This window comes from Puma concolor, chromosome D2, assembly GCF_028749965.1.
Source record: "Puma concolor isolate L17-30 chromosome D2, mPumCon1.1.hap2, whole genome shotgun sequence".
NCBI classification, from domain to species: Eukaryota; Metazoa; Chordata; class Mammalia; order Carnivora; family Felidae; genus Puma; species Puma concolor.
Genome location: NC_141677.1, coordinates 29,009,017 through 29,036,864, shown reverse-complemented (window position 1 = coordinate 29,036,864; position 27,848 = coordinate 29,009,017). Strand labels below are relative to the sequence as shown.

At 36.5% G+C, this 27,848-nt stretch overlaps 1 protein-coding gene across 5 annotated transcripts in view; it reads left to right on the top strand.

Annotated features, from left to right (window-relative positions):
• The window catches only part of CTNNA3 (catenin alpha 3), a 1,810,934-nt gene that overhangs the window by 852,086 nt on the left and 931,000 nt on the right, over nt 1-27,848 (top strand). The gene's annotated exons all lie outside the window — the stretch shown is intronic.

The following is a 27,848-nucleotide window of genomic DNA, read 5'->3' as shown; positions in this document are numbered from 1 at the left end:
TAAGTAAATTGTCAGCTAGGGCCAGGATTCTAACCGACCCAGACCCATCTGAATTCAAGGCTTCTTTCTAGACTATACTGCCTTCATATTCTGACCTCAGGCTATGTCTCTAGACTTCACCATGACTTGCTCCACTTTAAATTTCCTACACTATGGGCAAAGAAACATTTTCCTCTTTACCCATAATTATCCACCACATTCTCACCTGTGACTTGCTCCACTTTACATTTCCTACGCCATGGGCAAGCAAACACTTTCCTCTTTACCCATACTTATCCACTACATTTTCAACTGTCATTTACACAACTTGTTGGTTTGTGGAATGACCTTGCCAGTCAATTTATTTTACCCTTCTTAACCATCCTTAAGACACAGCTCAAATGCAGCCTCATCAATAAATCTCTCCTGGATCTTCCCAGCTGGAAGTAATCTCTTCTCCTTCTGACCTTCCAAAGTGTCTAATCTGTACCTCTTTCAGGTGCAATCATCATTTTCTACCTTAGGATTATTTGTGCATATGATGAACACTCGTAACCTGTTTATGAGATCTTTGAGATCACAGCTATGTCTGATTCATCTTTTTATTCTGTATAACACCCCACAAAATACCTGGCTCATTGTAGATGCTGAAAAAAAAATTTGCCTGGGGAATACAAAACAAATGAAGAGAGAATAAGCAATTTGATTAAGGTCACCTACAAATTGATACTTGGGGCAGGAAAAGAACTCAGTTACACATACAGTATCAGATATAGTGCAAAATATCCTTATTTTTGAAAACATCTCCATTTTGTATAAGATGATTTGATTCCAAAATGTGTCAACTTTTAAAAGAGATTTTATGGATTTTTTTTATTTTATATTCAAACCAAGAAAGTAAGTGACCAATAAATAAGAAATAAGGCATTTTTCTGTTCCTAGTCATTTGCTTAAGCAATTGGAAAGAGAATAGGAAACTGCATATATGTGTGATGGTGTGGGATGATAGTATAATTGCAAATGGTTTCACAGTAGCAGTCTTTTATTTAGAACATCTCCTTTTCACATTTATGCAGAAGAATTTCACATTCAATGCATTTAAAATGCATTTAGCACATATACAACTTGTACTCATTAAGAGAACATTAATGCATGTAGCATACTTATCAGAAATTATGTACCTTTTTTCAATATCTAGAAGAAACAATGCTCAGATAGCCTCTAATAGCAAAGTAGAGGGGAAAAATGAAAACAAAATTATTGCTTAGGATGTCCTTGGTAATTCTAAAGAATTTTCTGCCTTAATATTTATTTAGAAAATTATTCTGATTCCCATGGTGGGTGATTTCATTTTATTTGCTTTAGATAGCTTCACTTTGTACCTGTCATGGACAATACAGGCCAGGGATTTTTTTGACCAGTGACTTGTTACTTAAGCTACAGGTCACAACTGGTTTGTGATATCTTTTATATTGGTTTGTAGTAAAATAAAAATATTAAATGTATAATAATTGGCCTTAAATTAATGTTATTGAAATTATGAGTTATAAGTTGAAAATGTGCTTAGGAGTTCTGGCAATATGTATAACTGGAACATAGAATGTTACCATCTAATTACAATTACAAAAAAGTTGTTTGAAATTTACAACCTATCTTATAAACCTTAATTATTTTGTTTTTCTTTCTCAAGTATCAGATATAGGCAAATTTTTTTTGTAAAGAGCCAAAAAACAAAATATTTTAGGCTTTATAAGCCAGACACCCTCTGCTGCAAGTATCCCCTAGCACAAAAGTAGCCAGAGAGAATACATAAATGAATGAGCATGGCTGAGCTCCAATAAAACTTTGCTTATGGATACTGAAATTTGCATTGCATGAAATGTCACATCATGAAATATTATTTTTCTTTTGATTATTTTTTCTTCTTGAAAAATATAAAGACAATCCTTAGCTCGTGGGACATTAAAAAATAAGTAGTGGGCCAGATTTGACTCTTGGACCATAGTTGGCCTACCTCTACCTTAATTCTAACTATAAGCCAAAAAACATACTTTATTGTCCTAAGACAATTTTGATTAGTGGTGAATTTTTGAAAACATTACAAGGGATGATGAGATGAATTAACAGAAATATTATTTCTATGCAAAGTCTCAAAAACTCAGTGTGAGATTAAAAATTATCATAAAAACAAATTTTACCAACAGCAGGAGTATCTGTTATGGAGAAAAAAGAAAGATTTACATTTAAACTACCAAGTGCACTTATATTTTACAATACTATTACAAGTGTTGGTAAATATAAATTATTGATTTTACTATTGACTGTCCACATTAGAAAATATAATACAGTGTATTCAGAAAAATTAATACATTTTAACATTCTTCATCCCTCTGGTGTTTAATTTACACCACTTGACTGTAAGAGGTGATAGCATCAAAGTATAGTATCACTTTATGGAGATTTATGTTTATCTTTCTTCTGAAAATGTTTAACTCTTCATTCCTGTTGACTTTTAAAAAAGTCTTTTCAACTTTATTCAAGTATAACTGACAAATTGTAAGATATTTAAAGTGTACATTGTGATGATTTGAGGTACATATATATTATGAAAGGATTCCTCCCATCAAACTAATATATCCATCATCTCATACCTCTCTTTTCCTCCTCCTCTCTGTCCTCCTCTGCATTCTCTTTTTCCTTCATTTTTTTCTTCCACTCCTCCTCCTCCTCCTTTTTCTTTTTCTTAAGGACATTTCAATTCTACTCTCTTGGAAAATTTCAGTTATACAATGCAGCATAGTGTTATCTATAGTCACCATGTTCTATATTAGCTGTTCAGACCTTATTCATCTTATAGCTGAAATTTTGTACCCTTTGACCAACTTCTCCTATACCCCCACCCCTCACCCTTGGCAATCACTTTTCTACTCTTTGTTTCCATGAGTGTGACTTTTTTTTTCCTTTTACATTTCACATATAAGTGCTACCATGCAGTATTTGTCTTTCTCTGCCTAGTTTATTTCATTTAGCATAATGTTAATTGTAAACAATGCTGCAGTGAACATGGGAGTGCAGATATCTCTGAGATTCTAATTTCAATTCCTTTGGATATACACCCTAAAGTGGAATAATTGGATCATATGGGAGTGCTATTTTTTTTATTAAAAAAAAATGTTTATTTATTTTTGACAGAGAGAGACAGAGTGCGACCAGGGGAGGGGCAGAGAGACAGAGAGGGAAACACAGAATCTGAAGCAGGCTCCAGGCTCTGAGCTGTCAGCACAGAGCCCAAAGTGGGGCATGAACCCACAGACCGTGAGATCCTGACCTTGGATGCTAACTGACTGAGCCAGCCAGGCACTCATTGGAGTTCTATTTTTAATTTTTTGAGGAACCTCCATACTGTTCTCCTTAATGACTATACCAATTTACATTCCCACCAACAGTGTACAAGGGCTCCCTTTTCTCCATGCCCTGGCCAACATTTATGTCTTGTCTTCTTGATGATAGTCATTCTGACAGGTGTGAAGCAATATCTCATTGTGGTTGTGATTTGCATCTCCCTGATGATTAGTGATGTCTGGCACCTTTTAATGTACCTATCTGCTATTTGTATGTTTTTGGAAAACTGTCTATTCAGGTCTTCTGCCCATTTTTTTATTTTTTAAAATAATTTATCTTTTTAAATTCATTAGTTAACATGCTGTGTAGTATTTGTTTTAGGAGCAGAACCCAGTGATTCATCACTTACATAAAACACCCAGTGGTCATTCCAACCAAGTGCCCTCCTTAATACCTATCACCCATTTAATCCATCCCCCCACTCCACCCCTTCCAGCAACCCTCAGTTTCTTCTCTGTTTTAAGAGTCTCTGATGGTTTGCGCCCCTCTCTGTTTTTATCTTATTTTTCCTTCCCTTCCTCTGTGTTCATCTGTTTTGTATCTTAAATTTGACATGTGAATGAAATCATATGATATCTCTCTTTCTCTGACTTATTTCGCTTAGCAGAGTAGACTCTAGTTCCATCCGCATTGTTGCAAATGAAATGATTTCGTTCTTTTTGATCGGCGAGTAACATTCCATTGTATATAAATAGCACATCTTCTTTATCCACTCATCAGTTGATGGATATTTGGGCTCTTTCCAAAAGCTGGCTGTTGTTGAAAGCACTGCTATAAACATTGGGGTGCATGCTCCCCTTTGAATCAGTATTTTTGTATCTTTTGGTTAAATACCTAGTAATGCAATTGCTGGGTTGTAGGGTAGTTAATTTTTTTGTTTGAAAACTTACTGTTTTCCAGAGTAGCTGCATTGGTTTGCATTCCCACCAACAGTGCAAAGTGTTCCCTTTTCTCCACATCCTTGGCAACATCTGTTGTTTCCTGAGTTGTTAATTTAAGCCATTCTGACAGGTGTGAGGTGATATCTCGTTGTGGTTTTGATTTGTATTTCTTTGATGATGAGTGATGTTAAGCATCTTTTTGTGTGTCTGTTAGCCATCTGGATGTCTTCTTTGGAAGTGTCTATTCAAGTTGTCTGCCCATTCCTTAAATGGATTATTTGTTTTTTAGGTGTTGAGTTTTAGAAGTTCTTTATAGATTTTGGATACAACCCTTTATCCGATATGTTATTTGCAAATATTTTCTCCCATTCTGTCAGTTGCCTTTTAGTTTTGTTGGTTATTTCCTTCACTGTGCAGCTATATATCTTGATGAGGTCCCAGTAGTTCATTTTTGCTTTTGTTTCCATTGCCTACTGAAACATGTCTAGTAAGAAGTTGCTGCAGCTGAGGTCAAAGAGATTGCTGCCTATTTTCTTCTGTAGGATTTTGATTTTTACCTGTCTTACATTTAGGCCTTTCATCCATTTTGAATTATTTTTTGTGTATGGTGTAAGAAAGTCATCTAGTTTCATTCTTTTGCATGTTGCTGTCCAGTTTCAGCACCATTTGCTGAAGGGACTTTTTTCCTGCTTTGTAGAAGATTAGCTGGCCATACATTTGTGGCCATGTTTTAAATCAGATTTTTTTTTTGCTATTGAGTTGTGTGAAATCTTTTTATTTTTGATTATTAACCCCTTATCAGCTGTATGATATGCAAATATTTTCTCCCAGTACATAGGTTGTCTTTTTATTTTGTTGGTGGTTTTCTTTGCGTAATCTTTTTGCAGAATCTTCTTAGTTTGCTGTAATACCACTTGCTTATTTTTGCACTTTATCAGATCAGAAAACTTTTGCAAAGATCAGTGTTGAGGGTCTCTCCCCATATGTTTTCTTCTAGGAATATTATGGTTTCAGGCCTTAAATTTCAGTCTTTAATACATTTGGAGTTGCTCATTCCCTTTTGAAGGATCAGTCATTTACTCTCCATTCTTGTATATTCTCAAACACAGTTATATTGTTTTCTTTTGTATTTGTACCCACCTTCCAAAACTCTAAGACCCTAGGATTCACTTAAGAACACGTGTTTTTATAATCAAAGATGGTACCATACTGAGAAGTATGAGGGGAGTCAGAGAAAGGTCTTTCCATCAGGTGGTATAGGTGCAAGTTGATATTCAGCTTAGCCCTTGGGTTTCAGTAATAACGTATGACACAATAACAGAAGATCCATAAAATAATATTTGGTCAAAGCAGTATAGTTTTTACATGACCATTTGAACTTAGTTTCCTTGTCATGAATGATGTTGACCTAGCCAGTTCAAAATGTAAATAAGTATGTTTGCAAAAATTATATGCGACTTTCATCTTTACCCTTAATCTATTTCTGAGTTCCACCTCAACTTGGACCCTCATCTTCATTTCTTACCCAATATTTGAGCCATGCCACGTCACATTGTCTTTGATTCAGATTTCAGTTGCCTAGTTGTCGAACATAGGGTGATGGTCAAATATGGAGTCAGACTCAAGCAGGCAGTGAAAATATCTATTGTGTACCTTAAATGGTAATGAAAAATAGCAAGTTGTTGTGAGCCCTGTGTGGTTAAATGCCAAATTCCTTTGCCAGGTATTAAGAGCTTTGAGTTGAAAGGAAGCATAGGCTTAAAGGTAAGTAGACCTGGATGCATGCAGAGTGATGGATATTTCTGATGAGATAGAGGTGAAGCAGGGATATTCAGAGGGTGTTTTAGAAACAGTAAATGGATAAGCCTAACACTATGATGAATAGGGCTTGGATATATAATACTAGGGGAGGAAATTGGAAAAGTATCTTCTGAGCCAGGTTATGAAGGCCATTTTTGCCATGGTGAATGAGGAGTTTGGCCTTCTCTTCTGGGTCTTTAGAAGCCATGAAAAGTTTTTGTAAACTTTTTTGATAAAAACAGAATATAATAATTTGGAAATGTTAATTTGAAATATGGAAATGGCCCTAGAAAATACTATTTGCCATGATGGCAATACATTTCTTTTCAGTAATCTGAAGAAAACTATCTTTTGGAGTAGAGGAGAAAACTGTAGGATTCAGAGAGTTGGCCATTTCAAACTAAGCTGGAGAGCAAGATTTCCTTTTTCAATGGCCTGAGGTCCTTAAAATGAACAGATTTGGTAAGTTTTCAATTTTCAGCCTTGATCTTAAGTGACTGCTTTCTCATAGTTCACGTACTCTACTTAGCTAAGAAAACAAACAAACAAACAGCAACAAAAATGGTTGCCTTGTTATCTAAGAATGATAATCAACATATAGTAGTATTAAGGAAGTGATCAAACTAAAAACCATATATAATACGCTACTTTATTCAGGCATATTCTTAAATCCAGTGCCATACAATATTGAAATTGATTAGCAAAACACACCCAAAGAATGAATGAAACACATAGAATTGCATAGTTTTTTTATGTAATAAAAGATTAAATAAAATTTAGATTTTAAGAAAGAAATAAGTTTCTGACTCTTAAATTTTCATAGTAAAATGAAAGATATTGATCCTATATTCTTCTCTTTTGACCCTCACAATCTAGCATCCTATAGACATATGACAGTTTAGAAAGCAGGGATAAAGATCAGCTATTAATTATAAGGTATCAATTATCTTAATTAATTTTCAGTTTCAAAACTAATACCCTGTGAAATAAGATGCAATATTTAGATCAACAAAAATTGGTAAAGGATTATTAGTAGATTTTTAATATTATTATATTTTTAATATCCATTTATTTCTTCCAAAATAGCTTTGAACATTTCTTCTTCATATCTTTTTTTTTTTATCTTTTATATGAATGTTTAGTACCTAAACACATTTTAAGTAGTTTAGGAATATGGACCATATGTAAATTTTTAACTTGACTTTCCACATGGGTTTGATTTGATTTATATTCTCTCCATGCAATAAAAGCTTCCATATCTTCAAACTTCTACATGCTGCTTTTTTCATGAGCATGGAAAGATTTGCAAAGTCCAAAGTTTAAACTTTCAAAAGATTTCAAAATCTACATTCAGTAAATTTTATTAGCTGCATTAGTTTCCTAGTATCTCATAACAAAGTACTACAAACTAGGTGGCTTAAAACAATAAAATTTTTGGAAGCTAGAAGTCTGAAATCAAGGTGGTGGTACAGCTGTCCCTCTGATGGATCTAGGGAAGAATCTTTCCTTACCTATTCCTAGCTTCTGGTGGCTCCCTGAAATTCTTAGCATGGCAATTCTAAGAATACCTTGACTCGTAGCCACGTCACTACAATCTCTATCCAACTTCACATGGTCTTCTTCTCTGTGTTCCTGTATCCTCTCTGTATTGTGTCCTGTCCTCTTAGATTTAGATTTAGGGCCCACTCCAATCCAGTATAATCTCATTTTATCTTGACTTATTATATCTGCAGAGCTTTTATTTCCAGATAAAGTCATGTTTTGAAGTTCTGGGTGTACATAAATTCTGGGGGACATTATTCAACCCACTATACCAGCTTAAAGTTTCAATATCTTCATTCAGACTTACCAAGTGGGGAAGAAATATAACACAGAAAACAAGAACAAACTTTTAAAAGTACATTAAACAATTTGGCCACTATATTACAAGATTTGCTACAGTTTTACTGCTTTTCCTCTTTTCCCATTGCCTGATGTGTTTTGTCCTGATTATTTCTCAGTTATTGGAGAAATTTGCATACCTCAAATATTCTACCAGACTCCACCAAACCATTACAAAAGAAATTATGCTTTTTTGGCCTTTTCTCCTCATGAATGAAGTGTTCCATTATAAATGCATCTGCTTTTTGGTTTCTTGATTTGAAGGTATGTAAATGTGTAATGCTTAAAATAAATAAAAAGAACAGATGGCAGGACCTTAAAGATCAAATTAGCTTTGTATCCATCTGGAATTTGGGGATGGCTTCATTATTTCCTTCTAATTTGTTCATTCTTTCCTGAATTCTCTGGTGGAAGATTTTATGCACAATTGTGCAATATAAATATCTTAGAGTAATAATAAAATATGATTCAGTTGTAAAATAAAATCTGAAAATAATTCTGTGGAGCTCTAATAGTATCATTGTCATTATAGTTACATTTGGTGGTTTTCCAGAATTAATATTGCAGCATAGATACTCCTCAAGGACACACCAAAAATTCTATTTTGTGTCCAAGGTGTTTCAACATATCTGCTGTTCTGATAAGTTAAGTTTCAAATATGTCTTCAGTAAGTACTAAATTACCGTACGTTAACTTTAACAATGTCAACATGTTCTATTTTATTAGCCTGATGTGAATCCTATGTAAGATCATAATATGAAATATATTTTATCTTTAAGAATTCAGTGTTTGTTTAGCTAGGACATTCTTTAAACAATGCTTAAGGGCCACAGGAAGAGTATGGAATATTTTCATTGGCATTAATGTAAAGTGTGCTTTAAATGATGTTATATCTCTCATCCTGTACTTCTCATTTTTGATGGGTGAAAATATGAAGTGAAAGGAATGTACCCTTCACTGTCAAATGAGAGGAAGGATCAAGTTTACTCTTCTGTTATTTTACTAACCCTTTATACAGGGCTGACTAGATCATTCCTATTTTAAATCAAGAGATACTTACACTCAAACTTCCAATTGCTTGGGCATAAAATTAGGTCTGTGGCCCATTAAATTAAGTGTAACTATCTCAAAAAATCCTGCCCAAATACCATGTCCATTTCACATCATTATTCCACAGAAAAAAACTGAAAGTAGTTCCCTTTTGAAAATCATTTGCGTAAAGTCTCAATTCTTTTTCGCTTGGCTTTTAGACATTCCTACCTCAACTTTGTTCTCCCTCCATATCATATTCTCCGTACACATTGCCCTCATTTCCTTTCCTGAGCTCCAATTTGTGTTGCCTCTTTAGTCTTGGATGTCTTTTCCCTCTGTCTGTCTCATCTAACCTGGCTGAAGTCTCTTCACCCCCAGACATTTTTCTGAGCTATTCCAGTCCTTGTAAATTATTCACCTACGAATTCTTGTTACATTTTAGAATTCATAAAATACTATATGGTACTGTGTGGCACAGTAGCTTTATCATTCTGTAATTATTTAGCATGTATTCCCTTATCAAGTCAAAATAAAATTCATGTGTGCAGGATATGTGTACCGAAGTCCTTTTATATCTCCCACAGAATCTAATACCATTTTACATGATGGTAAATAAACAAGAACAATAATTTAAATATACATGTGATAGTTGGGGATTAAAATATTCCATGCGAGATGGGCCCTTAGGTTCAAGTTCACTGTTTAAAGCCAAAGGCTCCTGTGAGATTCTGTTGTTTGTGAAGGGGGGCAAAACGTGCTTTTGAAAGTTAAGCAGGGGCTGCTGCTTATAGTAAATCGCTGGCTCTAGGAGAGGAAAATGTACTAGTGAGGCTGGAGAGCAGGGATACAGCCAAGCCACCCCTGGCTCCATAACTGGATTTGTCATATTTCTAATATCATCTCAGGACAGAGACTGCAAATGGCTGTTATGTGGCCTGATTTGGGACTAACTGTTGGTCTACATAACAGTGGTTTGGAGAAGTCTGCATGCTTAAATCCAGGACATGTAAAGAAATCTATTCCTAAGAAAAAGAGTCACAAAATCAACATTTGCAGCCTAGATTCATTTCTCATGAAAATAACTTTATGGAACATTATAACTAAAGACTTAATTTTTTTTTAACCTTTATTCATTTTTGAGAGGGAGTGAGAGATTGGAAGCTGGGGAGGGACAGAGAGTGAGAGAGACAGAATCCCAAGCAGGCTCCAAACTCTGAGCTGTCAGCACAGAGCCCAATGCAGGGCTTGGATTCATGAACTATGAGATCATGACCTGAGCTGAAGTAGGCCACTCAACCGACTGAGCCACTCAGGTGCCCCTATAACTAAAGACTTTAAAATAAGTTTATTGGGGGGCACCTGAGTGGCTCAGTTAGTTGGGCATCCAACTTTAGCTCAGGTGATGACCTCAGGGTATGTGTCTTTGGGCACACACCAGGTTCTGAGCTGTCAGTGCAGAGCTTGCTTTGGGTCCTTCATCTCCCTCTCTCTCTGCCCCTCTGCATCTCTCAAAAATAAATGGACATTAAGAAAAAATTGTAAAAATCTAAGTGTATTTGGGATGCACAATAAAGGAATCACATCCATGGAAAAGGACAGAAATTTATAAAACAAAAGACAAAAGCAGAGCCAAAAACATGAACAGTAGCTTAGAATTAATTTGGAAGACAACCTTAAGATTAAGAATAAAATATTAAAATGTAGTTGGCAGACAAAGAAAACAATTAAGAAGGTCTAACGTAAGTATGGTAAGAGTTACAGAAGAACAGAAATTAGATAAGTACACTAAAACACTATATGAAGAGAGTTTTCTAAGATGAATGAATGAATGAATGAATGAACGAACAAAAATGTGAATACTCAGGTAGAAATTGTATTGCAATTACTAAGCAAGAACATAAAGGTAAGTCTATACCTAGTCACATTACTATGGAGATATAGAACATGAAGATTGAAAAGAAAATCTTAAAACCTGTTAAGATTATCAACAAAGGAAAAATAATATGATTGTCTGATGATTTCTTAGCAGCAAAAATGGACACCAGAAAAGAGCAACAACATTTTAAAGTGCTAAGTGAAAACAATTATCAAACTAGAATTTGTATTTTAATAAGCCTAAACTAATTAGTATTCAAAAGACCAAACTGAGGATATTTTTCTGCATAAAATGATTGAGAACATTTACTCCACTGAAAGCACTTTTATAATATGTATTTCAGTAATAAGAAAAGTAATCCAGAATGAGTGCATAGAATGAAAGAAATAACAGTGAGCTCAAAAACTAAAGTTAAACTTAACTATCATCTGTGAAAAATAAGAATAACTATGTTTTTGCTATTGTTGTTAAAAGGATAAAATTAACATTTTAGACAAAAATTAAAAATATCCAAAAGTAGATAAGTAAAGTGAGCTTCAGTCTTGTAATTGGAGGAAAAGAGAAATACTGAATAACTTTACACTATTTGCTAGCAGAAAAATTTGCACATCTGTTAAAAATTAAAGGTAACATGAAAGGAAAGAGACATAGCCTGTAGATCCCAAACACACTGAGAAAAAAAAAAAAAAGATAACAACTTTCTTAACCAAATAGAAATTAGGAAAGGAGAAAAAGGTGAAGCAAATACGAGGTAGAAAATCAGATCATAGAAATAAATTCAAATATATCAATAATCATAGCAGATGAATATGGATTAAAAGATAATCCAATTTAATCAAAAAAATCCAACTACATTACGTTTCTAAGGATCACACTTAAAATAAATCAACTCAGAAAGTTTTAAAATTAATAGAATAAAATATGTCATGCAAATATTAATCACAATAAAAATTTCAGAGATTTCTATTATTAAAACCATATTTATGAAGATATTTATAATAGCATCATTAGTGTCAGTAAACATTGCATTTATTGAAGAAACTTTTACTAAAAACAAAGTGACTCTGCCTAATAATAAAAGGAAAAATCCATATCACAAAGATATGATACGGATAACTTATAAGATTCCAATGCCATAGCTTCAAAATATATAATGCAAAACTTGACAATTATAAGGAGAAATTGACAATCCACCATCCAAACAGGAGATTTTTAGCATTTTCTACCAGAAAATGATACCTCAAGCAGACAAAAAGAACTATCGAAGATTTAAACAGCAAAAGTAATAATTTTGACCTAGTAGATATTAAAAGAACATATTAATCACGATAGTATATTCATCATTTCATATATAGGTCATGTCTACTCCATTTCTTTTCTTCTCACCAGCTAGTATGCCACCTCTACGTCTTCCTGTCAGTGCAAACACTACTCATTTTTCATAGCCCAGCTCAAGTTTTATTTCCTAAAGGAAATGTTCTTTATTGTTTGTATGGATTCTTTTTCTTATCAATTACACCAGGGCACTATAATTTGTACCTTAATTTGTCTGTTTAATTGCAAATTGTTTGTGCTGCTTAGACTTGTATGTTTCTCAGTTGCACAAAGTGCCTGTAAATACTATCTTTAAAACCTTTTCTAGTTCTTACTCCACTCCTTTCTAACACCCAACATAACTTTACTATTTGAAACCAAATTGATTATGAACCAAATATAGCAATTGGGGGAAGGAAAAGACTCTAAGATGTTAGAATCATAGTAGAAAGTTATTTTTAAACAAATATCCCAAACAACTGTGAGGAAATATCAATTTAGTCCTGTTCTGCTACTAGAGAGAGGGGGGAATTACATTGTAAATCATCAACTCTATAATGTAATGAAAAGGAACAGCATGAAAATGTTCCTACTGACACATATGGTTTGATTCATGAAACAATTTCTTCATACCTCTTAGGCTACTGACTGACTCCTCATATAAATCTTTCAGAAGATTGCACAAAGGACTAGCCAATCCAGAGATGAAGCACAACATTTATATAAAACAAATTTCCAAGCTTTAAACAAGAAACTGCTGCATGTATGTAAAAGTAAGTGACATAAAGACAATAATTTGCAAACAAGGTTCAAGGAACTCTGGGGATTTCATTGAACACTATGAGGCTAAGTGGCTTTCTCGATCATTTATTTTACAAAGCTTTCACCAATCAATAGGCTAGTCTGTTACCAAATAAATGACTAGTGTTAAACAGCAGCAAGAAAAGGATACACTATTTTCACTCAGGTAATGACTAAGAATAACCAGGGAACAGAACCATACCTATAATTGAGTTGCCTACTGAATATTATTTGGAAAAACCACAAACTACTCAGAAAGAACAAGGGTAGGGATTGGGACTAAGTTTAGGAAAGAACCTTAATTTCTTTAAGTAGTGAAACTCTAAACAGCACACAGTAAGTATTTATTTAAAAGAAATCTAATCTCATTAAGAATTTATGCCTAAATTGAAACCAATGGCAGTTGGAAATATTACTAGCCATCTATATATACAGGCTTAGTATTTTCTGACAACGGGCAAAACAGGGCTCCCCAGATCCAGAGATCTGTAGTTTAGTTATTATTGTTCTCCAGTGCCCTATTTTATATCAACCATTTATCAAACAAATACACAAACAAGCTGTTCTTTTACCATTCACCCTCCATTAGTTAAAAAAGAATATTTTAGGTTCTCTTTCTAAATCAAAATGCTGATAAATACTGCATGTACTTCCTTACCAAATCAACATTCCAAAAGTGATCCATGTAATGAGAAGAGAATGAAGAAGAAAATTGCCTGGAGACCTATGGTTGAAAAGAACAAAGAGAAGTAAAAGGGTCACATCCTTCTCTATTAGTAAGTGATTTTCTGACTATGAAGTTAGGCATTTTAAAAGCACACCCAAATTTTCTTTGGTTTCTGTGATATTGCCTAATCAAGATGCTCTCTTCACTCTTGAAGTTCCTTCATTGACTTCCTTCTTTTTTCTTGTAGTCACATCCTTCCTCTACATCCTCAGAAATCTGTTCTTCCCTATAAGCTCTTCCCTCGCCAGAAATTCATTTTTTTGTCTTTTTTTTATTTATATATGAAATTTATTGTCAAATTGGTTTCCATACAACACCCAGTGCTCATCCCAAAAGGTGCCCTCCTCAATACCCATCACCCACCCTCTCCTCCCTCCCACCCCCCATCAACCCTCAGTTTGCTCTCAGTTCTCAACAGTCTCTTATGCTTTGGCTCTCTCCCACTCTAACCTCTTTTTTTTTTTTTTTTCCTTCCCTCCCCCATGAGTTCCTGTTAAGTTTCTCAGGATCCACATAAGAGTGAAACCATATGGTATCTGTCTTTCTCTGTATGGCTTATTTCACTTAGCATCACACTCTCCAGTTCCATCCACGTTGCTACAAAAGGCCATATTTCATTTTTTCTCATTGCCACGTAGTACTCCATTGTGTATATAAACCACAATTTCTTTATCCATTCATCAGTTGATGGACATTTAGGCTCTTTCCATAATTTGGCTATTGTTGAGAGTGCTGCTATGAACATTGGGGTACAAGTGCCCCTATGCATCAGTACTCCTGTGTCCCTTGGATAAATTCCTAGCAGTGCTATTGCTGGGTCATAGGGTAGGTCTATTTTTAATTTTCTGAGGAACCTCCACACTGCTTTCCAGAGCGGCTGCACCAATTTGCATTCCCACCAACAGTGCAAGAGGGTTCCTGTTTCTCCACATCCTCTCCAGCATCTATAGTCTCCTGATTTGTTCATTTTGGCCACTCTGACTGGCGTGAGGTGATACCTGAGTGTGGTTTTGATTTGTATTTCCCTGATAAGGAGCGACACTGAACATCTTTTCATGTGTCTGTTGGCCATCCGGATGTCTTCTTTAGAGAAGTGTCTATTCATGTTTTCTGCCCATTTCTTCACTGGGTTATTTGCTTTTCGGGTGTGGAGTTTGGTGAGCTCTTTATAGATTTTGGATACTAGCCCTTTGTCAGATATGTCATTTGCAAATATCTTTTCCCATTCCGTTGGTTGCCTTTTAGTTTTGTTGGTTGTTTCCTTTGCTGTGCAGAAGCTTTTTATCTTCATAAGGTCCCAGGAATTCACTTTTGCTTTTAATTCCCTTGCCTTTGGGGATGTGTCGAGTAAGAGATTGCTACGGCTGAGGTCAGAGAGGTCTTTTCCTGCTTTCTCCTCTAAGGTTTTGATGGTTTCCTGTCTCACATTCAGGTCCTTTATCCATTTTGAATTTATTCTTGTGAATGGTGTGAGAAAGTGGTCTAGTTTCAACCTTCTGCATGTTGCTGTCCAGTTCTCCCAGCACCATTTGTTAAAGAGACTGTCTTTTTTCCATTGGATGTTCTTTCCTGCTTTGTCAAAGATGAGTTGGCCATACGTTTGTGGGTCTAGTTCTGGGGTTTCTATTCTATTCCATTGGTCTATGTGTCTGTTTTTGTGCCAATACCATGCTGTCTTGATGATGACAGCTTTGTAGTAGAGGCTAAAGTCTGGGATTGTGATGCCTCCTGCTTTGGTCTTCTTCTTCAAAATTACTTTGGCTATTCGGGGCCTTTTGTGGTTCCATATGAATTTTAGGATTGCTTGTTCTAGTTTCGAGAAGAATGCTGGTGCCATTTTGATTGGGATTGCATTGAATGTGTAGATAGCTTTGGGTAGTATTGACATTTTGACAATATTTATTCTTCCAATCCATGAGCAGGGAATGTCTTTCCATTTCTTTAAATCTTCTTCAATTATTTTCATAAGCTTTCTATACTTCTCAGCATACAGATCCTTTACATCTTTGGTTAGATTTATTCCTAGGTATTTTATGCTTCTTGGTGCAATTGTGAATGGGATCAGTTTCTTTATTTGTCTTTCTGTTGCTTCATTGTTAGTGTATAAGAATGCAACTGATTTCTGTACATTGATTTTGTATCCTGCAACTTTGCTGAATTCATGTATCAGTTCTAGCAGACTTTTGGTGGAGTCTATCGGATTTTCCATGTATAATATCATGTCATCTGCAAAAAGCGAAAGCTTGACTTCATCTTTGCCAATTTTGATGCCTTTGATTTCCTTTTGTTGTCTGATTGCTGATGCTAGAACTTCCAGCACTATGTTAAACAACAGCGGTGAGAGTGGGCATCCCTGTTGTGTTCCTGATCTCAGGGAAAAAGCTCTCAGTTTTTCCCCGTTGAGGATGATGTTAGCTGTGGGCTTTTCATAAATGGCTTTTATGATCTTTAAGTATGTTCCTTCTATCCCGACTTTCTCAAGGGTTTTTATTAAGAAAGGGTGCTGGATTTTGTCAAAGGCCTTTTCTGCATCGATTGACAGGATCATATGGTTCTTCTCTTTTTTTTTGTTAATGTGATGTATCACGTGGATTGATTTGCGAATGTTGAACCAGCCCTGCATCCCAGGAATGAATCCCACTTGATCATGGTGAATAATTCTTTTTATATGCCGTTGAATTCGATTTGCTAGTAACTTATTGAGAATTTTTGCATCCATATTCATCAGGGATATTGGCCTCTAGTTCTCTTTTTTTACTGGGTCTCTGTCTGGTTTAGGAATCAAAGTAATACTGGCTTCATAGAATGAGTCTGGAAGTTTTCCTTCCCTTTCTATTTCTTGGAATAGCTTGAGAAGGATAGGTATTATCTCTGCTTTAAACGTCTGGTAGAACTCCCCTGGGAAGCCATCGGGTCCTGGACTCTTATTTGCTGGGAGATTTTTGATAACCGATTCAATTTCTTCGCTGGTGATGGGTCTGTTCAAGCTTTCTATTTCCTCCTGATTGAGTTTTGGAAGAGTGTGGGTGTTCAGGAATTTGTCCATTTCTTCCAGGTTGTCCAATTTGTTGGCATATAATTTTTCATAGTATTCCCTGAGAATTATTTGTATCTCTGAGGGATTGGTTGTAATAATTCCATTTTCATTCATGATTTTATCTATTTGGGTCATCTCCCTTTTCTTTTTGAGAAGCCTGGCTAGAGGTTTGTCAATTTTGTTTATTTTTTCAAAAAACCAACTCTTGGTTTCGTTGATCTGCTCTACAGTTTTTTTCGATTCTATATTGTTTATTTCTGCTCTGATCTTTATTATTTCTCTTCTTCTGCTGGGTTTAGGCTGCCTTTGCTGTTCTGCTTCTATTTCCTTTAGGTGTGCTGTTAGATTTTGTATTTGGGATTTTTCTTGTTTCTTGAGATAGGCCTGGATTGCAATGCATTTTCCTCTCAGGACTGCCTTCGCTGTGTCCCAAAGCGTTTGGATTGTTGTATTTTCATTTTCGATTGTTTCCATATATTTTTTAATTTCTTCTCTAATTGCCTGGTTGACCCACTCATTCGTTAGTAGGGTGTCCTTTAACCTCCACGCTTTTGGAGGTTTTCCAGACTTTTTTCTGTGGTTGATTTCAAGCTTCATAGCATTGTGGTCTGAAAGTATGCATGGTATGATTTCAATTCTTGTAAACTTATGAAGGGCTGTTTTGTGACCCAGTATATGAGCTATCTTGGAGAATGTTCCATGTGCACTTGAGAAGAAAGTATATTCTGTTGCTTTGGGATGCAGAGTTCTAAATATATCTGTCAAGTCCATCTGATCCAATGTCTCATTCAGGGCCCTTGTTTCTTTATTGACCGTGTGTTTAGATGATCTATCCATTTCTGTAAGTGGGGTGTTAAAGTCCCCTGCAATGACCACATTCTTCTCAATAAGGTTGCTTATGTTTATGAGTAATTGTTTTATATATTTGGGCGCTCCGGTATTCGGCGCATAGACATTTATAATTGTTAGCTCTTCCTGATGGATAGACCCTGTCACTATTATATAATGTCCTTCTTCATCTCTTGTTACAGCCTTTAATTTAAAGTCTAGTTTGTCTGATATAAGTATGGCTACTCCAGCTTTCTTTTGGCTTCCAGTCGCATGATAAATAGTTCTCCATCCCCTCACTCTCAATCTAAAGGTGTCCTCAGGTCTAAAATGAGTCTCTTGTAGACAGCAAATAGATGGGTCTTGTTTTTTTATCCATTCTGATACCCTATGTCTTTTGGTTGGCGCATTTAATCCATTTACATTCAGTGTTATTATAGAAAGATATGGGTTTAGAGTCATTGTGATGTCTGTATGTTTTATGCTTGTAGTGATGTCTCTGGTACTTTGTCTCACAGGGTCCCCCTTAGGATCTCTTGTAGGGCTGGTTTAGTGGTGACAAATTCCTTCAGTTTTTGTTTGTTTGGGAAGACCTTTATCTCTCCTTCTATTCTAAATGACAGACTTGCTGGATAAAGGATTCTCGGCTGCATATTTTTTCTGTCTAGCACACTGAAAATCTCGTGCCAATTCTTTCTGGCCTGCCAAGTTTCAAAAGAGAGATCAGTCACGAGTCTTATAGGGCTCCCTTTATATGTGAGGGCACGTTTACCCCTTGCTGCTTTCAGAATTTTCTCTTTATCCTTGTATTTTGCCAGTTTCACTATGATATGTCGTGCAGAAGATCGATTCAAGTTACGTCTGAAGGGAGTTCTCTGTGCCTCTTGGATTTCAATGCCTTTTTCCTTCCCCACTTCAGGGAAGTTCTCAGCTATTATTTCTTCAAGTACCCCTTCAGCACCTTTCCCTCTCTCTTCCTCCTCTGGGATACCAATTATGCGTAGATTATTTCTTTTTAGTGTATCACTTAGGTCTCTAATTTTCCCCTCATACTCCTGGATTTTTTTATCTCTCTTTTTCTCAGCTTCCTCTTTTTCCATAACTTTATCTTCTAGTTCACCTATTCTCTCCTCTGCCTCTTCAATCCGAGACGTGGTGGTTTCCATTTTGTTATGCATTTCGTTTAAAGCGTTTTTCAGCTCCTCGTGACTGTTCCTTAGTCCCTTGATCTCTGTAGCAAGAGATTCTCTGCTGTCAGCTATACTGTTTTCAAGCCCAGCGATTAATTTTATGACTATTATTCTAAATTCACTTTCTGTTATATTATTTAAATTCTTTTTGATCAGCTCATTAGCTGTTGTTATTTCCTGGAGATTCTTCTGAGGGGAATTCTTCCGCTTGGTCATTTTGGATAGTCCCTGGCGTGGTGAGGACCTGCAGGGCACTTCCCCTGTGCTGTGGTGTATAACTGGAGTTGGTGGGCGGAGCCGCAGTCAGACCTGATGTCTGCCCCCAGCCCACCACTGGGGCCACAGTCAGACTGGTGCGTACCTTCTCTTCCCCTCTCCTAGGGGCGGGATTCACTGTGGGGTGGGGTGGCCTGTCTGGGCTACTTGCACACTGCCAGGCTTGTGATGCTGGGGATCTGGCGTATTAGCTGGGGTGGGTAGGCAAGGTGCACAGGGGCAGGAGGGGCAGGCTTAGCTTGCTTCTCCTTAGGTGATCCACTTCAGGAGGGGCCCTGTGGCAGCAGGAGGGAGTCAGATCCGCTGCCGGAGGTTTGGCTCCGCAGAAGCACAGAGTTGGGTGTTTGCGCGGAGCGAGCAAGTTCCCTGGCAGGAACTGGTTCTCTTTGGGATTTTGGCTGGGGGATGGGCGGGGGAGATGGCGCTGGCGAGCACCTTTGTTCCCCACCAAACTGAGCTCTGTCGTCCGGGGGCTCAGCAGCTCTCCTTCCCTTTGTCCTCCAGCCTTCCCGCTTTCTGAGCAGAGCTGTTAACTTATGACCTCCCAGACGCTAAGTCGCGCTTGCTGTCGGAACACAGTCCATCAGGCCCCTCCGCTTTTTGCAAGCCAGACTCGGGGGCTCTGCTTGGCCGGCGAGCCGCCCCTCCGCCCCGGCTCCCTCCCGCCAGTCCGTGGAGCGCGCACCGCCTCGCCGCCCTTCCTACCCTCTTCCGTGGGCCTCTCGTCTGTGCTTGGCTCCGGCGACTCCGTTCTGCTAATCCTCTGGTGGTTTTCTGGGTTATTTAGGCAGGTGTAGGTGGAATCTAAGTGATCAGCAGGACGCGCGGTGAGCCCAGCGTCCTCCTACGCCGCCATCTTCCCTCTCTCTCATTTTTTTTGTCTTAATCTCATCATCTGCTCAAGTGATGAGTCACATAATATAGTAGACACTTGAAAAACAAATGCTATGTTTATCAGCCATAGCTCCCATTTTCTTTCCAATCTTTTGCTTCTAATTCTTCTACCTTGATATCTTTACATCTGTGCAAATGCTCTCCAGTGGTTTAAGTTCTAAGTGCTCCATAAAGGAGTATGCAGTTAGTGGAAAGAACATGAATTTTGAATAAAAGGGATCTGGGCTTGAATCCTGAACACCAGAGATCATCCTTGATCTTGAGACCTTTGACTCCTCTAAGCACTTTTTTTTTCCATTTATAAAGTAGAATGTCAAAGGGCTCTCTTTCCATCTGTTCCATGGAGTAGCTTATCCTTTACTTTCTGTTTCACTGCTTACTTTGGGCAGCCTATTTAGGACTATACCCACATCTTCACTACACAGGACAGTGATTTTCTAACCATTATTTCTTGTCTGCAGTGCATACTTTTTGCATTTGAAACTCCAATATGTCTAGTCTGTTCTAGAGAACTATCTGGCTATTAAGGGACTCTTGGCTCTGATGTGCTAGCCTCTCTTTCATGAGCACTTGACTTTGACCACATTAATCACTATTGCCACTCAACAGTGAATGGAAACTCAGCTTGCTCCTCCACCTTAGCCTAGCTCTTTCTGCTGTTTCGGGCCAGTTCATATCGAAATCTCTTAGGGAAGACAGCTTGAAGATACCATGTTTGGGTCTCTTCAATCCAATGTTTTCTCACTTCTTTGATAGAGAGATCATCTTTTCCTTCCCCCACTAGGCTTCTAAAATAGTCATCCCTAATTAGCAATTTCCCAAGTCTCTGATGCCCTTATCCATAACATTTTACTTAGAATAAAAATACAACAATGATCCTACTTCACTTCCAGCTGCCAATTAATTAAACTAATCACAGCTTTTGACCCCCTCCTTCCCATCCATTGCATAGCACCTCATATATCCACATCATCATGCTCATCTGTAGCCCCTAACCGGCCAAAACAAGGAAGTGCTTCTATCCTTGCTTTGCAGTTACATGTTACACTGACCAACAGAGATTTGAGTAAATTTTCCCTATCTTTGATTTCCATGATTTACTAGCATTTATTCCTAACGTAATTCTGCCCTCTTCCATTTCTCATTATAGGATCTTCCCAATTAAATATTCACATTGGTTCTTTTCTGAGTTTTTATGCTTAATCCTTATTCCTGTCTTTTATTGTTAGCAAGCTATTACTGTTTCTTCTTTTTATTGTCATTCTTTCCATCTGATTGTACCTTGTATCTATTCCTCATTCCAACACTAAAATATTATTTGAGGAGTTGATGTGCTGATTAAGAAAAGTAGCACATAGGAAACTCTGTAGAACCACTCACACATGGCAATAAAACTTGGTTTCCCTTACTCTTTTCTGGCAGAGAGGTATAATCATTCCTGTTTGAAGCTCATAGAGCTTATTTTCATATATCTTGTATAGCAATTTAGTTATCATACTTTATATCATATTTTGTTATATAACTGCTAAGTTGTAAATTCCAAAAAGTTAATTGTCTACATATTCCTCATATGTTATGCTATCACAGGACCTAGCATATGTGAGCCCTCAGTACATGATTATTCATTTGAAATGATTTATTCACTCATTACATAGAGAATGTGTCAACTCAACAAACTACTACTATGAAGGGATTTGTGTAGACAGACTTAAATCATGACAAGTTTATCCTTAAACCCTGGGGAACAGGGATTGCCTACATAATGCTGTTTTTATTGCAATCCTGAAATTTGGATCTAGTTGACAAAATTCTCTCAAAAATTTTGTAATTTACTTAATGCAGCTACTATTTCCAAAATAACTTTGTTTAACACAAACATAGCCAGACATTCCTATGAATGAATTGGAAGGAAAACTAATTAAATTGGTGAATACTGCTTTACTTTTAATCCCTTTAAGAAATATAATAATTGCAACTATTATAACTACTCAGACATTGTCTAGTGAAGTTTTAATTAACAGATAAGGGTGATCCCTAATTAGCTCATCAAAATACTAGTCTGAACAGTATCAGCCCTACATATATTGCAATTACATTGTTTGAAGTCAATAGATACTTCTAAAGCACTTCAGGATCAGTCTGCATTCTTAGCAGGGGTACCCTCAACCTTTTTTCTTATGTGGTTAATTTATTTAGCCAGCCTTCTCTTCTTAAGAGAGAAAACAAACAAAAAACAATACAATAGGCTTGATTATCTCAGTCAAAATTCTGACCTATTCTGAATTACTGTAGTTCAAATTAATGTGGTTTCTTAAGTAGATATCTTATTCTTAGTAATTGCACAGGGTTGTAGAATTATAAAGCTAAAAGGAAAACTTCCTCTTGTATCAGTTTTTTGAACTATCTCATTTTACAGATGAGGAAGAAATTGATTTATTATATGGTTCCTATGGTTAATCATGAGGCAAGGGCCAAGCCAGTCTCTCTTTGGATGTCCCCGAGTGTTAATTCTGTGCTTTGTGAAAATCAAATGAGTGATGTAAGTTAAAAATTAAACAAATCTCTCTGTCTCTCTCTGTCTCTCTCTGTCTCTCTCTCTCTGTCTCTCTTATTTGTCATCTACCATCTATTAATTGGATATCAAGCATGAAAATGAAAATACATTTGAAGCTTAACAAAAAGTAATAGCCTTAACTATTAATTTTGATACAAGGACCTTAGGCAATTCTTCATTGAAAACAAATAAATTAGAGTTTGTAATTCATTCATTTAGTGAAAGTAGGGTACTGCTATTCTGCAAAAGATTTTGGCACACTACACTCAAGACTTCATTCATTCATTCATTCATTCAACTTTGGTTAGGTCTTCTTTTGTTGGTTTTTACACTGCTTTTATAATGCGCCAGGTACCCCAGGAGCTGGAGATAGAAAACAAATAAAATATAAGTGGTATAATAGAAATTTGCAAGGAGTGTCGAGGTAGTACTGAAGAAGGCCTCTCAATCCAGACTGGTGTGAGTACATAAAAAATGACTTTCTGGAAGGGGCAATCTAGGACCTAAGTTCTTAAGGTAAGCCAGAATTAGCCTGATTTTCTGTATATCAGTAAAGGAAATTAAGGAAGTACCGGCTGACAAATATTGCATCTGATTTAGTTGGTCCACTCTGATCTGGGATCATTCACCTTTTATTTGGTAATTAGGGCCTCTTCCATTTCAGGATGAAAAAAAGCATTGGAGCAGAAACACTATTAAGGTAATTCTTTAGCTTCAGCTTCCCAAGTGGTCAACACTTGACCTATTTGGGATAGTATTTAAAGCAGCAGTAAAGCTTTCCTATTCAAATGACTTGAAGGTTTTCATTGCTGGAATTGTTTAATTAATAAGTAAACACCTTCCACCCCAAATTAGACACTTCAAACATCTAAACATCACAGACAATTATGAATGGAGTAACTCTAAATTCAGGTTAGGGCTGATACTTCCAAAAGTTCAGATCATCACTGAGGAACATAATATACAGAATTTTATGACAGAAGAGCATACTTTTATGTTTATTTATGTGTACAAGATATCTGACTATTATAATTTGTTCTCTTTCTCTGTCCATATGTCTCTTCATTTTGCTTTTCCAATTAGTGCTTTCCTGAATGTTCTTTTTTGAGACTTTTGAGGAAATTAAGAGATTGACATCTGAAGAGTCACCCTAAGTGCTTTTACATTTCATACTTCTTGCTGTATGACTATCATGGAACAGTTGTCTATGTACTCTTTTTTATGGGACATTAAGTATTATTTTGGACTGTAGCCTAGATAGAATGGATGAAAAAATTTTATTATTATGAGGTTTTGTGTCTTTTTGCTTTGATAAGACATTTATTAGATTGCATTTCATAGAGTTGCATGCTTAGTAATTTTGTACATTTTTATGACTTCTCTGTAAAATACTCATATCTGTGTCATATGTAATCTGAGAACTAGAATTTTTACATTCTTTTTTTTCCATTTTCTAGGTTATACCCTCCTTTCTCTAGCCACATTTCTGACCAGCTCTTCCTTTCCTCTCTTTCTAATCACCAGTATAAACCTCTAGCTGAAACATCATCAAGCAGATGATCACTAGTAGTCATTGACAAATGTCACAGAATGAGGAGAATCAGATTTGAGAACTCAGCTTTAAAAAACAAACCGGGGCTCAGATTCTCATTAAAAATCTTCTGGGGCCATGTGGCACTATCATGGTCCTATTTGATACTTTCACAACTTTCAACTATTTTATTTAATTTTAATTTTTTTTTAAGTTTATTTATTTTTGAGAGAGACAGAATGCAAGTGGGTTAGGAGCAGAGAGAGAGGGAGACACAGAATCCAAAGCAGGCTCCAGGCTCTGAGCTGTCAGCACAGAGCCCGATGCGGGGCTCAAACTCATGAGCTGTGAGATCATGACCTGAACCGAAGTCGGTCGCTCAACAGACTGAGCTACCCAGTGGCCCCTAACTTTCAACTATTTTAAATAGAGCTTACCCTTGATCCTATTTCCTTTTCTCTTTCTTTCTTTCTTTCTTTCTTTCTTTCTTTCTTTCTTTCTTTCTTTCTTTTTTCTTTCTTTCTTAGAACGCCTATATTGACATATAGATAACATAGGTCACAAATGTCTTCTCCAAATAAAAACGAAGGGGCATAAAATGATAGATTTTGGAGCTGTAAAAGGACTTAGATATCATCGTGTCCAACTTCTTGTAAACACCTGCATGGGATAGTTCAGTGATTTATCTGAGGTTACAGATACTTGGTTTTATCAGCTGGTTCCAGAACACAGACCTCCTGAATTTTGCCCAGTATTATTCAGCTACATCTTAGTGTTTCCACATCAATGCATTCAATTTGCCTAAAATTTACAAAGCAGGTTCGACTGACCAAGAATTGATAATATAGCAGTGTAAGACACCAGCACACACATGCTGATACATATGTGTATGCACAATTCCTCTGCTGGAGAATCTTAAAGTCTAGGCCTGGGGGTGGCTAGGAGCAGGGCATAGACATAACAGATATGCTACTGAAACCTATGGTAATTATCTCTACTTGATGACGGCATCTTTTTTTTTCTGCTGAATTTAGACATGACTTCAACATCTGCCTCTGTATAGCTCTCCAGGCATCCATTATTTATCTTTGAGTATTGTCATGCACAATGAAACTTTTTGCCATCCCAAAATTAGTAGTTTTCTTAAAGAATAAGCATCTAGAAGACGAAGGAACATAATTATAATAACAATAATACTAATAATACATACCATTTATTACTAAGTTGAAGGTCCTAAACATATTATTATGAAAGCAAAATTGCTTATATATGAATCACCTAACATGTACTCAGTGTATTCTGAATTTTAGGAAATATGAATCTATATGAACTCCACTGTGCTGAATGTTCTATAAGTTATTAGTGGCTTCACTCCCTCTTTTAGTTCTATCCTAGAATCTCTACTAAAAACAAACCACTTAGGTCTTATTTTCTCTATTGTTTCTTTTGAAAAACATAGTATTGCCTTTGTTGATGAAATGAATGATGGAGGAGGAAAATGATGATGGTCACTCTTCAGATGTAAACCTGTATTGTCATTGGGGTTTGGATTAAGGGAAGGAATGACTCATGTGGGCTTAAAAGCTATGAGTAGAGAGAAATCTGTAAGCAGAGCTATGGGCAAGTGGAAGCAGAGAGTCAAGGAGGTTTATAGACCTTGCTGATTATGTCTTTCCTCAGGATCACAATGGTATGAAATGGTATGTGTTTTGGAAGCCAGTGACTATTTCTCAATGGGACTGCCAGAACAGCAAAGTTCTCAGGATGTAGCTTTTTCTAAATCTTTGGGGGAAAAAAGAGAGGGTGGGGGGACAGAAAGAATGGAAGCTTAGTGTGGGCTGCCTACAGGAAACACATTTTACAAAACTGCTTTTTCATGAATGGCAATTGAAGCAACTCATTGTCATCAAGCTTTAAGTGAATGAGTTCCTGCAGTTGGCAAAATTGAATAGGAAATGCTTTAATTTTGTTTTGGCTGTGGTCCAACAACAAGAGAGACTTTTCAAGTGTGGAATTACAGAGCTGTGCTGAATGACTCCAGTGAACTCTATGTAGGTTAAGCTCTTCGGGGTGGGATGGGGGCACTGCTTGCTAATGGTGACTCTGTGAAAGGGTTGGGTGAAAGCTTGGGAAGTGTGGGAATGGCAAGTGATACAGAGACCAGCTGTTTTTGTCCCTTATACCAGATGAAAATGTGGGTCAAAAGTAACTACTCTCATTAGTACGTGGAGAAAATTTTTATTCAAATTGGGTGTCATTTGCCCTTAAATAAAGGCTTTTGATGGTTATTTATAATGGTAATACTTCAGATGTTACATATTCAACAATAATTTTGACTGGTTGATCTGTTGATCAGTAGATTTGAAGAAAAGGACTTTTTACAAAAGTACCTAGGTTGCTGATCCATGTTTTTTCTGCATGTTGATCAAAGAAACTCTCTGTACCTTCACAAATCAAGAAAGATTTGGGGTAGATTTCACTTTTATGGTCACAATCTGATTATTCAGGGGCTGGTAATCCACTGTGAGTCTGGATTCTGACCATGATTACTGACCAAACTGGAGAATTGGTCAGTTGGGAGAGTATAAATTGCATTTTAAAAAAAAAGTCTGGGGGAGGGAGGTGCCATGATTTCACAGAGTCAACAGTAATTTTTTCCAGAATGTATGTTTAGTAATAGCTCAAAAGGAAAGGAAAGCAGAAGGTGGTTCTTTTCCTTTAATATTTTCTTACTGGATGTTTTTTAAAGTTTCTGAATATTTCATTCTAGGAGCATTTATTCCATATTTTAAAAGGAACTGGGTTATTTGCCATGTACTCATAGTGGTTTGACCACATTCAATATTTGGACTCTTAGATGGAATCACCTACATTTTACTTTAGAGATCCCACTGCAGGACTTGCCTGGCGATACAGCTTTTATATTTTCCCATTTACTTTTATACTATCCCCATTTTCTACTGGAGAGTCTGCTGCCAAGGCCATTCTCAGATCAAGTTCTGAGTGTTAGATACTCAGGGTGATGCATCTCCATTTGGGGAAATTTACTATAAGTTTTGTTGTGAGAAATGGATCTTTACATCACTCTCCTGCTAGATTCAGTGACTCACCAATGAATGAAACAGAATTAGATTGAAACATCTGTTTGACTCAGCAAACTCCTTCCTTGGGGAATGTGAAATTTAAGCACAGTTGCAGTTTTTATACATATCAAGGTGTTGCAGTTTTTATACATATCAAGGCCAGAGAAATGTGAGATGGCCACAGTGGTGCCGTGGAGCTGGCTATTATAAGTGGACTGTGCACATCTCTTCCTAACTCAGAGCTCAGTGATATCACATTAGTAGCTTGATGTGGGCCATGGTTGGAGTATTTATACTAGGACATTAGCAAATGCTACAAATAATTGTTGTTGTTTTTCTTTCCCTCCCTGGGAGCCAGCTGTTAAACATTTAGCAGCCCACCATTAGACCAGTGTACCTAAAACACTTTTTTTTTTTGTTTTAAATTTGTTCTTTAGTTCAGGTGTTCTCAAAGTGTGGTCCTTGAATTCGCAGTCAGCATTACATGGAAACTTGTTAGAAATCAAAATTATCTGTCTCATCCGTGACCTACTGAATTAGAACCTGTAGGGAAGGGGTCAGGAATCTTTCAATAAGACCTCTTCCCAGGTGAATCCTCTGTATGCTAAATAGCTATAAATGTGTGCTAAAGTGTGATAACCACTGCCCTAAGGACTACATGATTGAGGAACAGTAAATTATGTTTAATTAACTGTATGTTGGCTATGATTTAATGATTAATTATCTCCTTCCTGTCCCATTGCACCTATTAAGCTTTCACAA